This window comes from Sparus aurata, chromosome 9 (assembly GCF_900880675.1).
Source record: "Sparus aurata chromosome 9, fSpaAur1.1, whole genome shotgun sequence".
NCBI classification, from domain to species: Eukaryota; Metazoa; Chordata; class Actinopteri; order Spariformes; family Sparidae; genus Sparus; species Sparus aurata.
Genome location: NC_044195.1, coordinates 31,984,863 through 31,997,290, shown reverse-complemented (window position 1 = coordinate 31,997,290; position 12,428 = coordinate 31,984,863).

The following is a 12,428-nucleotide window of genomic DNA, read 5'->3' as shown; positions in this document are numbered from 1 at the left end:
GTCCGCGGGCTCATGAGAACCAACAGAACGTGAAAATTCATTCTCACGGACGGAGAATTAGATGCAGTTTTTCCCGCTGCAGCTGTTTTCCACGCCATGTGACCTCGGTAAGAGTTCCCAGATCATGACCACGGGCTCCTCGCATCTCTCATCCTGGTGCTTTCCTAATCCGCTGTTTAAAAAAAAAAGTCAAGATATCCAGCAGGACTCGATTTGGCTCGAGCTTTCCAGCTGCCAGCCAAAACTTTACCCCCCCGTGTGTCCTGCTGCTGCTGGAGAAGGAGGACACCTTTGTGTGATTGCAGGAAATGAAGGGCAGTAAAACGAGCACAGATCAGTGCAGAGAGGAGCTGCTCTTCTTTAAAAAGGAGACGTGGATGTAAGTTTAAATTTCCCCCTGGATGCCAAAAGTGTTTTTCAAATCAAGTCTTCTTCAGTGTTACATAACGGTTTGTGGAAAACATCGGGCCGCGGTCAAAGAGACGCAGCAGAGGCGGCTCCTGCAGCACGAAGCCTCGGCCAGCTGGATCGTACACATTTCTATTCCTTATTTCTTTTCTTCCTTTGCCTTCAGAAACAAAAGGACATTTTATACGTCTGGTAATGATCTGTATCTCCGTCTCACTGTCAGCAAATCCCATGAAAGCACTAAAACGAACCGTAAATAGATCCTCTTAACAAGTACGGTCTATCTGAAGCCATACGTATAATTTCTCTGAGCCTTAGAGCTCCGTTGTCGTCCAAAAAGATATTAATAAACCTCACTATTGTCCTGGTTGACACACACACTGTGTTTTAATTCAGACTCAGTCTAACAGACTCCTTTCTGCTGCCTCAAATACTCACTAGAGAACCAAAAATTGCCAAAATATACTCATATCTGTGGTTTTTACCCAATACTCAGCGGTAGAAATGCAGGTCAATTGTCACAATATTTCAGACGTTCATTGTCCTCTCAGGGTGATAACAACATACATTTGGTTTAAAGGGACAGTGTGTAATATATCAAGTATTTAGCGCCATCTAGCTGTGAGGTTCTACACTGCAACACTCCTTTGCTCACCCCTCCTGTTCTGAAGACGTTGGAGACGTTCCGGAAGCTACGGTGGCCCTGACGGACAAGAAACTCATTTTCAAAATATGGACTCTTTCCCAACAGCGTCGAGTATTTCTACTGATTCAAGTAATGAGGTAAAGATGTAGTTAGTTGTTGTTATTGTTAGTGACGAGCGCTTTCGCTGAGCTCCCTCTCAGTTCCGCAGTCAAGCTAGCTCTGAGCGAAAACACGTTTAGCCTTACTACGTAGTGTCACGTAGTGCTTTGTGTCCCTCTCGGCAGTCCATAGTTTTTTAAAACCAGAAAGACATGGCAGCCTCCATAGAGCTTGCCCGTGCTATGTATATTCAGATAGGTAATTCTTCGCTCAGGAGGATAAGTCAGATTGTTGGCAGAGGTAACTGTACACTAATGAGGACTTACTTATGAACAAAGACGCTGATTTGAGTTAATAAATTACTTAAATCGTTACACACTGTCCCTTTAAATTCCTGCCAAACCAGCGACATTCCCATCGGCTTCAGCTTTGAATTTAGAACGATACCAACTGGCTTCTTATCTAAGATGGTGAACAAGAAAAACATCTGTATTAAGTGAGCATTGTCATTGTGAGCATGACTGTGCAGGAGGGAACTGGAGTAAATGTTGAAATACGAATGTGTCAGTCATTTGCAGAAAAGTTAGGTGCTAGCATTTTATTCTATAGGTGCAAATTCAGTGGAGGAGTTTTAAGATATCGCAAGGACTTCATCACATTGTTGGTGTTGTTGCCACTTTCGTAGGATTTGTTGAAAATAATTAAACAGCCATAAGCTCGATTCCTGTTCCTTCAGGAGCACCGAAGCTCATCAGGCTCATCAGGACATTACTGTGCAGCGTAGCGTCTCTCTGCGCTGTCGGTTTCTTTAACTCACCATCCTGCAGCGTTCCCACAGGAAGAATCCAGCCGTCTCATTGTGGTTCGCAGCGCGCCACAGCTTCTCTGTCCCGTGTTATTATTTTTCACTTTCTCTGAATTCTCTGGATATCTGAAGGTACGAGTCACCCAGCGGGCTCAGGAGCGCGACGTCACGTTACGTCACGTTACACCGACACACAGGAAGTTCTATCTGATGTGAGGTTGCCAGATCTCTTCTCCGCCTCCCTTCTCCTCTTTGTTGGAAAGAAGATACGACCATGGAGGTTGTTCCAGTTCTTTAACCCTGGTGTTGAAGAGCTCGTTCTGCCTTTTTCCCTCCACCACAGGCTCCACCATGTGCAAAGGCACGAATCCAACTTCCTCCTTCAGGAAGCCGACTACAGTGCTATGAGTTTGATCTGTGTGCCACCTCAGGTCAGAGCATTTAACAGGAACCTGAACATGCTGAGAGAACATAATCTTTAATGTACAGGCTCACAGAGGAGGATAAACATTAAAGTTGCACTCTGCATATTTCACACATGTAGTTCAGTTAGCTCATCATGTTCAGTGCTACGCCTCAGGTTCTGGTGTGTGAGAGCCCGTTTCACCAACATGAATCAGTTGAGGTTTGCACACTGGACCACTCGGAGCATTTACATCCAACAAAAACTTGCAACTCTTTTACGTTTTGTGCATTGTGCAGCGCCCTCTGTTGTTGACGATCCTCGATTACAATGGTTCCACTCAAAACGGGTGGAAACGTCATTTTCTGTGTTGGATTTGTGCTCTGATGGTTTTTTTGTTTCTGTTGTGCTTGCAGAGCTGCACTGAGAGGCTGGGCGGGGTTTCCCCTCACCTGAGCTGCTGACACACACACACACACACACACACACCTGCAGCAGATTGCCAATCAGCACCTGTTAATAAGCTCTGGTCTTCATTCTACCTGCTCCCAGGTGACTCCGTCAGTACTGAGTGGTACATGGGCCCAAGAAGTGCTAATCTCTCGTCTCATGTTGCCTGTGTCCCAATTCAGAGGCTGCATCCTTCGAAGGACCCGGCCTTTGCAGCCTTTGAAGGTGAGTCCTTCGGAGAGACCTTCGAAGTCTGGGTCAAACGTTGTAAAATGGGACGGCCTAGCCTTTGGAGCATTTCCTGGTTGTGTCACCAGATGTTTTACCCTTACATCACGATTTCGATCTACGCCACACGATGTCGCCATTTTCTTTCTTTCTTTCTTTCTTTCTTGCTTCTTTTTTCGGGTGCGCAAAGAATCTTGGGATATGTGAGGCCGCGAAGAATAGTAGGGGCGCATCCTCCAAAAACAGGGAAAAGAAGGCTGCATTTGGAGGAGCCTTCGAAGGATGCAGCCCCTGAATTTTGGGATACAGCCGTTGTTCTATGTGCATGTTACTAAGAGATCGAACTTAGCTGCATTATGGGAAATGTAGGATCGAGCATTTTTGGAGCCAGATGATTCGACTGAAAGTCAAGATATCTCTGCTGCTTTGATTTCAGTGTGCCACCAGCTTGTCTCAGTTTAGTGGAATCATAGCAATATATTCAGGAGTATCTCTCTAAATCAACTTAAATTAAAGAAAAAGTAAAAAATTAACCAGACCAAAGTTTCAGGACTTTTTTCAGAAGGTTGTAGCTAATTTTTCCAGCTAAACTTTGGTAAATAATTAAGATTTATAAACTGTCGTTAATAGAAGCTGAATAAATGTGAAGAGTATCACGGAGTTTGTCTCCAAGTCTTAAAACTTTACACTCCTCGTGTTCACAGAGTGTCTGAGTTTAAGAGGTACAGCTGCTGAAGATACGAGTGTGTGCTTGTTTGTGTGTAAGGTTAGAGAATGTTTGTCTGAATCACATCTGTAGAAGTTCTGCTTTAAAACAATTACGGAATATGTGTTCAGACTCCCACTCTGCACAGAAGTGGAGACGACAGGAGGTTAACTCCCACAGACGAGGTCACACACTTCAGAAGACGAGGCTACTTTAAACAGTCCAAATGTAAAACACATTTTTATGTCATTTTCTATTTTTCCCTTTTAATTACGTCGTGGTCAGCGTGACTTTGATTGGTAAACATGTCTACGCCGCGTTTAAGATCAATCGCAGAATAATTACAATACGAGGACTCGCTAAACTGCTGCTCCCCAATTAAAATAATCAAAAATACATTAAAAACTTAAATATGTCTGTAGAAAGCAACTGGTTTCACAGAAAGGACATCTGGAAACATTTAGGTGTTGTGAGAAGTTAATTCCATCCAGTTTCTGCTCATTGTTTTTCTGCATTGCTTCATTCACTTCGTAACGTGTTAAAGACAAAGTGATGGAGCCGCGTGTCGAATACGTCACCTAGAAACAAACACCAGCAACGAGTTTTCCGAGAGTTTCCCTGCTCGCTCTAGTCCAAAAATTCAAGTCTGTTTCACGTCCAAACCCGTAAAAAACTCAAGATTAAATTTCCGCCATTCTCAGTCAAAAGAACAAACACATGGGAGTTGTTGTCTTCGTGTTACCACCAGCGGTGATTAAAATCTTTCTGACATCACTCAAGCAGAAACGTTCACAGGCGAAGTTTTATCCATGTTAAGTCACATTCGCCGACCTTCTTCCTCGTTCAATGACGCATCATCCGATGATCGATGTGACCCAATGAAACACAGATGGCTCTGGGTTTGGACATTGTTGGAAAGATTTGGGACTCATTCTCGTCTTATTTTAGACATTCAGTAGGACATCGGCAGCGGTAACGTCACGTCATCCTGGAGTAAACTTCAATATCGCTGCAGAAAGTGAAGTTAAACCCCTGGAGGTCAGCAGAGAGTCACTGACCCATTACACTCAAATCACACGGTCAGACTCACAGTGGATTTAAAAAAAAAACAATCAAAGGATCGAGCAGTGAGAGGAGATATCATCCTTCTTCTTCAGTGTCAAAATCTGGCACGTCATGACCCACAATGCAACTCGATCGCAAATAATATGCTCTGAGATTCTGGTGTGTTAGTTGCAGTCACACATGTGCAAAAAATCATCTACTTTACCCTAAATAGGACCATAATCTACTGAATGAACATGATGTGGTGATGAAGAAGACTTTAAACTAGAGTTTGAGACCATAAACTCATCAGGAAACTGTTCACTGAGGGAATAAAACAAGGGAGAAGTAGGTTCAGTTTCTCATAAGCTTACATAGATATCAGACCAATTTTGAAACCGGTGGCCATTGAAGAGACCACTTCTACACTGGCACCACTTTTCACTTTCATCCATGTTTTATTCAGGCGGTGTTGGCGATTAATTTATCCCCGAGCTTCAGGCAGCTGCAGACGTCTGGTTTCGCTTCACATCCGCAAATTTTTTTTCCAAACGTTTTATTCCTCAGCTGTAAACGCCATTTATTCAAGTCGCATCACTCGAGGACTCGATCTTCAACACCTGTAAGAAGACTTTGATGTGAGCGCATAGCTGACAGCTGAGCTAGCCGGTTAAATTGCTTTAGGAAATTCAATAGAGACAGAAATCTGGGCTGCAGACGGACGCTGCGAGGAGTCAACAGAACCTCCTCCAGAGGGTCGGCGCACACGTGACTCCACACCGGTCGGCAATCTGGCATCAATATCGCCGAGCCAGAAAACTTCAACTGACAGAGAGAGCTGGTGTTGTTCTCTGTTCTCTGTGTGCCAGTTTGCCCTCTTTGTTAGCACGATTGTTTCCAGTTGTGAATAATTCGACATCCCCCGACAAACTGAGGGCAAGTGTGGAAACCTGTCACTGACGTTTAATTTGTAAAGCCGATATATCTGCAGTCTCACCTCACATGAACTGTGACGTAAACGTTCACTCAGACCTGAAAATATTTGTCACGTAACACACAGACGGGGACACAGACGGGGACGGGACTCGTTATCAGCCCTCTTCTTTATTTGCAGACGGATAAAGACGTCTCGGATTAATCGCTTCATCTAATTAACTTCTCTGAGAACACGTTTCACGCCGCTGACTCAGGACGGAAAGAATGTTTTTCGTGAGGACTGAGGCTGAACTTCAGTTTTACTGCCGGCTGATTATTTTTTCCACGTCATGCTGCGGCGGTTTAGAGAAAAGAGAGACACGAAGGTGACACGAGAAGCATTTAAAAACAGCTGTTTTTTGGGATTGGGGATGGCAAAATTGCAGTGTAATTTGTTTTTAAGAGCAAATTGTTTTAAACGTGTCAAGAACCAGTCGACACGACACAGAACCGCCCTCTGTTCAGCTCTCACACACACACCTGTCATCTGAGTTCGTTGTAACTTTCCTAGTGGCCGCACTCTCACAGGTGTTTTCACTTCTGCTCAGCTGGGAGTTGGACAGAATTGTGCTGGAAATTACAGAGATCACCAAAAGTCCTGTTTCCACCGCGGGAACCTTTGGAGAAACTCAGGAGCAAAGTTTACACGAGCACAACATTCCTGTGTTTGCCCTCGTTCTGAAAAAATCAATACTCAGCCAATTTTCCCGTCTACATGCAGCCTCACGCACAGAATAATAACAGAGTGATGCACGTCCCATTAAAGCACCATGAAAAGGGAGTAAATTCCTTCATAGTGCAGTCGTGCTCCTCGTTGTAACCCTTCTGGAAGACTCTGCAAATCTGTGCTCGTCAAGAGATCCTGTTTACGGCCGTGCGCCAGAAAACACTCTGCAGCAGGCGGCCTCCTCTTTAATGATGCACGGCGAGCTTCCTGTAGAGATATTAACTGATGCATAAATGTACGGTGAAGAAGTTTGTATACTGTTTTTGCAGAGGCTCGTTTCAGTGTCTAGTAACTTTGTACACATGTCCAGAGGATGCTCCTGAAAAATGTTTCTCATCGGAAAATAATAAAATAGTCATATGTTTACATGCACACACCTAAAAAAAGCCCCTGCTTTGTGTGTAACGCTCCAAAAAACACTTTGGAATCTAATGTGAGCAGCCGGACTGAGACACATCTGTGGAGATCTGACCTGAACGTATTCCAAAACCGCCTAATGTGATCTGCAAAAATCTAATTTCATCCCTCTTTTTGTCTTTCCAGATTCACAAATTTAATCCTGAAATGCTATAAAAAGGAAGAAAAAAGACTTTGAGGGTGAAGAAACACCAGCAGTGAGTCAGTCAGGCTGTAAAGAAGCAACCGTTTATCTAAAACCACTTTATTTGAAGGTGAAGCTGAAAGTGGCACACGTTCATAAATCAGTATGTGCCGTGTTGTCATAACAGTATATAATAATTCATGGCCAAAACAATAAAAATAGCAGCTCAATTATAACAAACTGGAAATCAAAATCTATCACACAAACACAGTCGAGTCCAATCAGCAGTAAAAGCTTTCAGCTTCGTGTTAATACGACTGAAGAAGAAGCGCTGCTTGGCGCTCACACGCAGCAGGCTGTAGTGTTTTGTTTCCATCGTCTACATTTTCATGGCAACCTTCACACTCAGTCGAAGGATGTCGGAGTGAAAACATCTGTAGCCCTCGGGAGAATCTGAAGAATGCGCTCAGAAAAGATTCGTCTTATCAGAATGTGTTTTTAATCTCTCACTCTGGAGAACGAGGCTGAATTCCTCTCGCGATGACTCCCGTTACCTTAACTGGAGGTCAGGGGCCTCGAGGAGCCGCAGCGCCGCGGATAAACGGGAACCTCTTCGCGTCGCTGCTGCTTGAAGTCTCTTAACCGACCTCAGAGACGACAGTTCTCCTCACAAACATATGTTCAGGCCACATGTGTGTTTATGCTTTTTAATGTATGTGTTTTTGCCTTTTTTTTTTTTGAGGGAGCGCAGACAAACATCTTCTGATCTGTTCTGCGTTTGCTGTTGGAAACCTCAGCGGGAACTTAACGACGTGCAGATCATCGCACCAGACTAATAACACACGAACGTGGGAGAGAAAAAGAAATAAAAGACTGTTGAAATAATCCAATTGTACAGCGAGGTGTGTTTCACGGAGCGTAAAAACAATGAAGTATAAAAAAGTCCACGTCATAAACAAACTGACTGCAAACAGTTACCACTCGTCGATGTTTTCATGTTCCGATTTCAGAGTTGTGTTTATACTCTACGGCTGGATGAGACGCTTTTCACCGCCTCCCTCTTTAATTCCTTCAGCCACCTTCTTAAAAAGTTCAGTGTTGAGATCTTTGTGCATTTCTAAAGTCTTTCATAATGTTTCAAAGCAGGTGTGTTTCTCCCTCCGGACAGAATTATTGGCTTGTCTTGCGAATGCATCTTTTCCCTCCAGCTGTCTGTAAACAGGAGTGAGGCTGCGTGGCACAAACTGAAGTAAATACTCAGGATGAAACTGGGAAAGACTGAAGGTGTTTATATAGCGGCTCGGGTATCAAGAAGAGGTCGAGTTAAGATAAACAAGAAAGAAACCTGCAGGCATCAAGCTGAGAGGCAAGCAAATGATCCTGAGTTGAAGAGTGACTTTCAATTCTCACAGTTTCCCTCAACTGGGAAGAAAAATGACAACAAAATAATTATAACAAAGCCTCAACAGAGTAGAGTTTCTGTCTGACAATCTGTTTGGATGATGTCTGCAGCGTTTACAGAACAGAATCAGGATCAGAATCAGAGTGACCCAGGTGTTTCACTCCTGTCCTCTCTTAAGCTTTCACAAGAGGGCGTCATCACACCCTGATTGGCTGTGAGGGGAACAGGAATTACTGCATGTTAAAGGTGTAGATGACGTCTCCCAGTGAGGCTGTAATGAGCTTTATCAAATCAAATCAAATCAATTTTATTTATATAGAAGTCATTTTATGTTTTTTGGACAAACGTGTCTGAACCCTCAGATCGTGAGGCAGAGGAGGGAAAACAGCACAAGGAAACAGAGTTATACGTTTTTTTTTTTTATGGCAGTTTTATACCTGGAAACGTATCAAAATATTTCATTCATTTGCTCTACGCAGATAAAAATACATCCTACCCCCTCCCCAAGGCTGTGTGATGTCAGAAATCTGCTTCTTCTAGAAGTCAATGGATTTCTTTGAGTTTACTAACATGAATTCTGACTTTCAGTGGGGTTGCTTTGTCATTTTTCTTGCAGGAGGTCAGAAATGTTCAAGTCCAAAGATGTTTGGAATAAAAGAACAATGAAACATTCATACTACAGCCCTGTATCCTTGATATTTAAGCACCCAATCGTCTCCCAAACGGCTTCATATGTCCACAAAAACAAAATGAGGTTGGCTGCCAGGAGCGCAACAGCGTAGATGTTCTGCTGAAAAGGTGATTTGTTTGATTTGTTGTTTCAAACTGTCTTTAACACAAAATCTGCCTCTGCAGGAGCCAGAAGAGGCCTCGAGGCTGGAAAAGTCTCCACGAAACCTCACAAGAAGACGTCATGTTGTCTGGGCTGATACTGAATCCAGCGGTTTATGGTGGAGTCAGAACAAACTCCCTGAAAGTTGGCCGTGTTTTAACATTTCCTTCCGTAATGATTTGTCAGATAATACCAGAGCTGAGTGATAAGCTTCTGATAACAAGCCTCCTGGATTAGAGAGTAAATTAAGAGTCTTACATGAGAATTTGTGCGGCCAAAATAAAGAATATCTGTTTGTATTTTTACACCAGGGCCGGTTCCTGTGTTATTTTCTTGTTCTGCGGAGAAACAGACTAAAACAAGTATTTATTTTGTTTGAAAGAACTTTTGAGATCATGATGAAATCGTTGGATTTGCAATAAGCTTCCAAACATTCTCCAGGATGAATTTCATGTTCAATTTGGGTTGCATGCCGCCTGGATTTAATCACATGAGAATATTACAAGAAAAAGAAATAAAATAACATTTTCTGCCAACCGACAGATACTGAAAACACTTTTATCATGTCGTTGGATTTGAGTCATCCTGTGGGAACGTGCCGACCGTGTTGACCCTGCCGTCGCCACAACGTTATGACATTCTTGAGGACAGAACTTTTTTTTTTTTTTCCCCAGTCAAGCGACATCTTCTCCCTCTGTTCCCCTCAGATCATTTATGCCCTTTCATGTTTGACGTTTAACTTGGCAACACTCGGTCCGGGGAGATTTGCAGACTGCACGCTCAGCGTTTATCCCTGACCATGAATGGGCAGTAGTTGACAAGCATGTCGGAGATGCCACAGATTGCCCAGTTTTAGCTGAAGGGAGCCAGAGGAGGCGGTGGGAGAGGGAAGAGATGAGTCTGCTGGTGGTTTGCGCTGTGACTCAGGAGCTGCAGATAGTGGGAGTGCATTTACAGCTCTGCCGCTCAATGTGAAAGTCATTACAGGCCCCTGACTTTTATGGCTCTTGTGGAAAGATGCAGAGCCAGCGGTGTGAGTCATGGATGGAACGACTGCATGTGTGCAGCTACAGCAGTAAAAACCTCCTCGCCGCTCTCCCCTCCTCTTGTTCTTTTGGCCACATGGAGCATTAATCCACCAGCGCAGCTCCCACGCTCGTACTCCCACCTCGCCAAGTTCATCATTGGAAAGTAGTCGAGCAAAAACCGCAACTACACGATCCTCCACCGGCAGCTTCAAGGCCCCATAAAAGCCTCTTTTTCTTGGGTTTCCTCGCATCAAAACACAGTTTGAAACCCCAATTATTATTTCACTCGTCTACAGAAAACTTCATGCCGATGAAACCGACGCACTTTGGTTTTCAAAGTTTCTCCAGACTTGTTCAGAGAAACCGCTCATTTCTCAATTATGTCTCTGAACAGTTTGTGGCACAAAGCTCAGCGACCGTCTTTCCTCCGACAATGTTTACACTGGCACTCCCAGGACCTTATATGAATCATCGGCATGCGGAGGCGACCACACAACCACAGGTTTGGTGAAGGCAACATATGGGGGAACCAAAGGAGACTTTGAGTTTACTGGAAGAGATGAGAGCGCCTGTTGTCTGTTCAGCTCCTGATAATATGACGCTGTCACCCCGAGTAACAACAAAATAACAGTAATTCTCCAAATGAATATACAGTTTTGAGCTGTAATCTTACACGAGATGGTTAATTATAGATATTTCTACATGCTAAAAAACAATAAAATACAAATGGGTATACAAAGTGGGCTGTCATTAACTCTCAGCACCGTCTGCAGCAGGAGAAGCATCACAGCTGAGCACACGGTGGTGTTTGTGAAACACGTAGCAGAGAGAGTTCATTTTAAAAAATACACTCAACATTTTTGTTGTGGAAACGTCCATTATTTTACAAGATAGAGGAGACTTTGTGTGCTTTTTTTCCTTTCCTTCAGGGTGTTAAAAAAAAGTCCTGAAAAGCTCAAACTTCTCACCAACAGAAGCTCCTCCCTCCCACAGAAAAGACCGCTCCTGAAACACCTCGTCAGGAGCTGAATATAATACATGTAAAACAAAATATATCTACTAAACTAATGTTTTGATTTTGAGAGATTTGCAAGAATTTTTATGTGAAATAAAAGACAATTTTCTGGTTTTTCAGTGACAGACTTTTCATGACGTTTTACTTTTGACGTGCAAATTCCCATTTACCTTTATTTTGTTTCTACTTGTTGAGCTTTTCATGGTTTTAGTCTTCAATGTGTAATCGTGTAATCCCACTCTTGTTGTCCTGGAGCGTGTGTGACCGTATTTTATTTGTGTCTTGTGTGTTTGGTGTAACCGTTCTGCTTTTGTGCTGCCGTCTTAGCCAGGTCACTCTTGGAAAAGAGGTTTTAAATCTCAATGAGTTTTTTACCTGGTTAAATAAAGGATATCGAATATATTTATTGAATTCAACTGGAACAGCGACAGGAAACAGGATGAGAAAGAGAGACGGGAGGGATGATGTGCAGCAAAAGGCCACAGGTTGGAGCTGAACCCTCGGACAGCGAGGACAAAGCCTCTGTACATCAGGGGCGTCTACAGTATTTATTGCAATATTGCAGATTTGTTTTCACAGTGTGGCTAAGAGGACGTTGCACATGAGGACATGAATCTGAAATGTGTGTGTGTGTGTAATAGTCCGGCTCCAGATGCATTCAAACAAAATATGTGCAGCCTTTTTTCTTTTCTTTTTTTTACTTCAGAGCTCATATTCTTTATTTATAAAACACCCAAATGAAGGTATCCACCGGGAAATCTACTGTGGAAACTCTGAGCTGCGTTCACATCAGCAAAGATCTACAAAATGACTGGACGACCCCCAGCGGGTTATTATGTGAAACCGTGCGTACTGAAGTAATGGCCCAGAGTATCCAGAAACCGCCCCAACAATGGATGCAGCACATTCCTGCTCCCCAAGAATGTCCGACAGTTTGATAGAGAGGTTTGAAAGAAGAAAAAAAAAACAGCCAGAGAGAAATGTCGGCTTGTAAATGAAATAATAACGCTGGCGGTCGGGCTTGAAAGGGAGGAGAGGTTGGAGGAGGATTCCCGCTCTTTCTTTCACATGTTCTTTGTGACCCACTCATCACCTCACGGAAACCTTAATAACGATTCG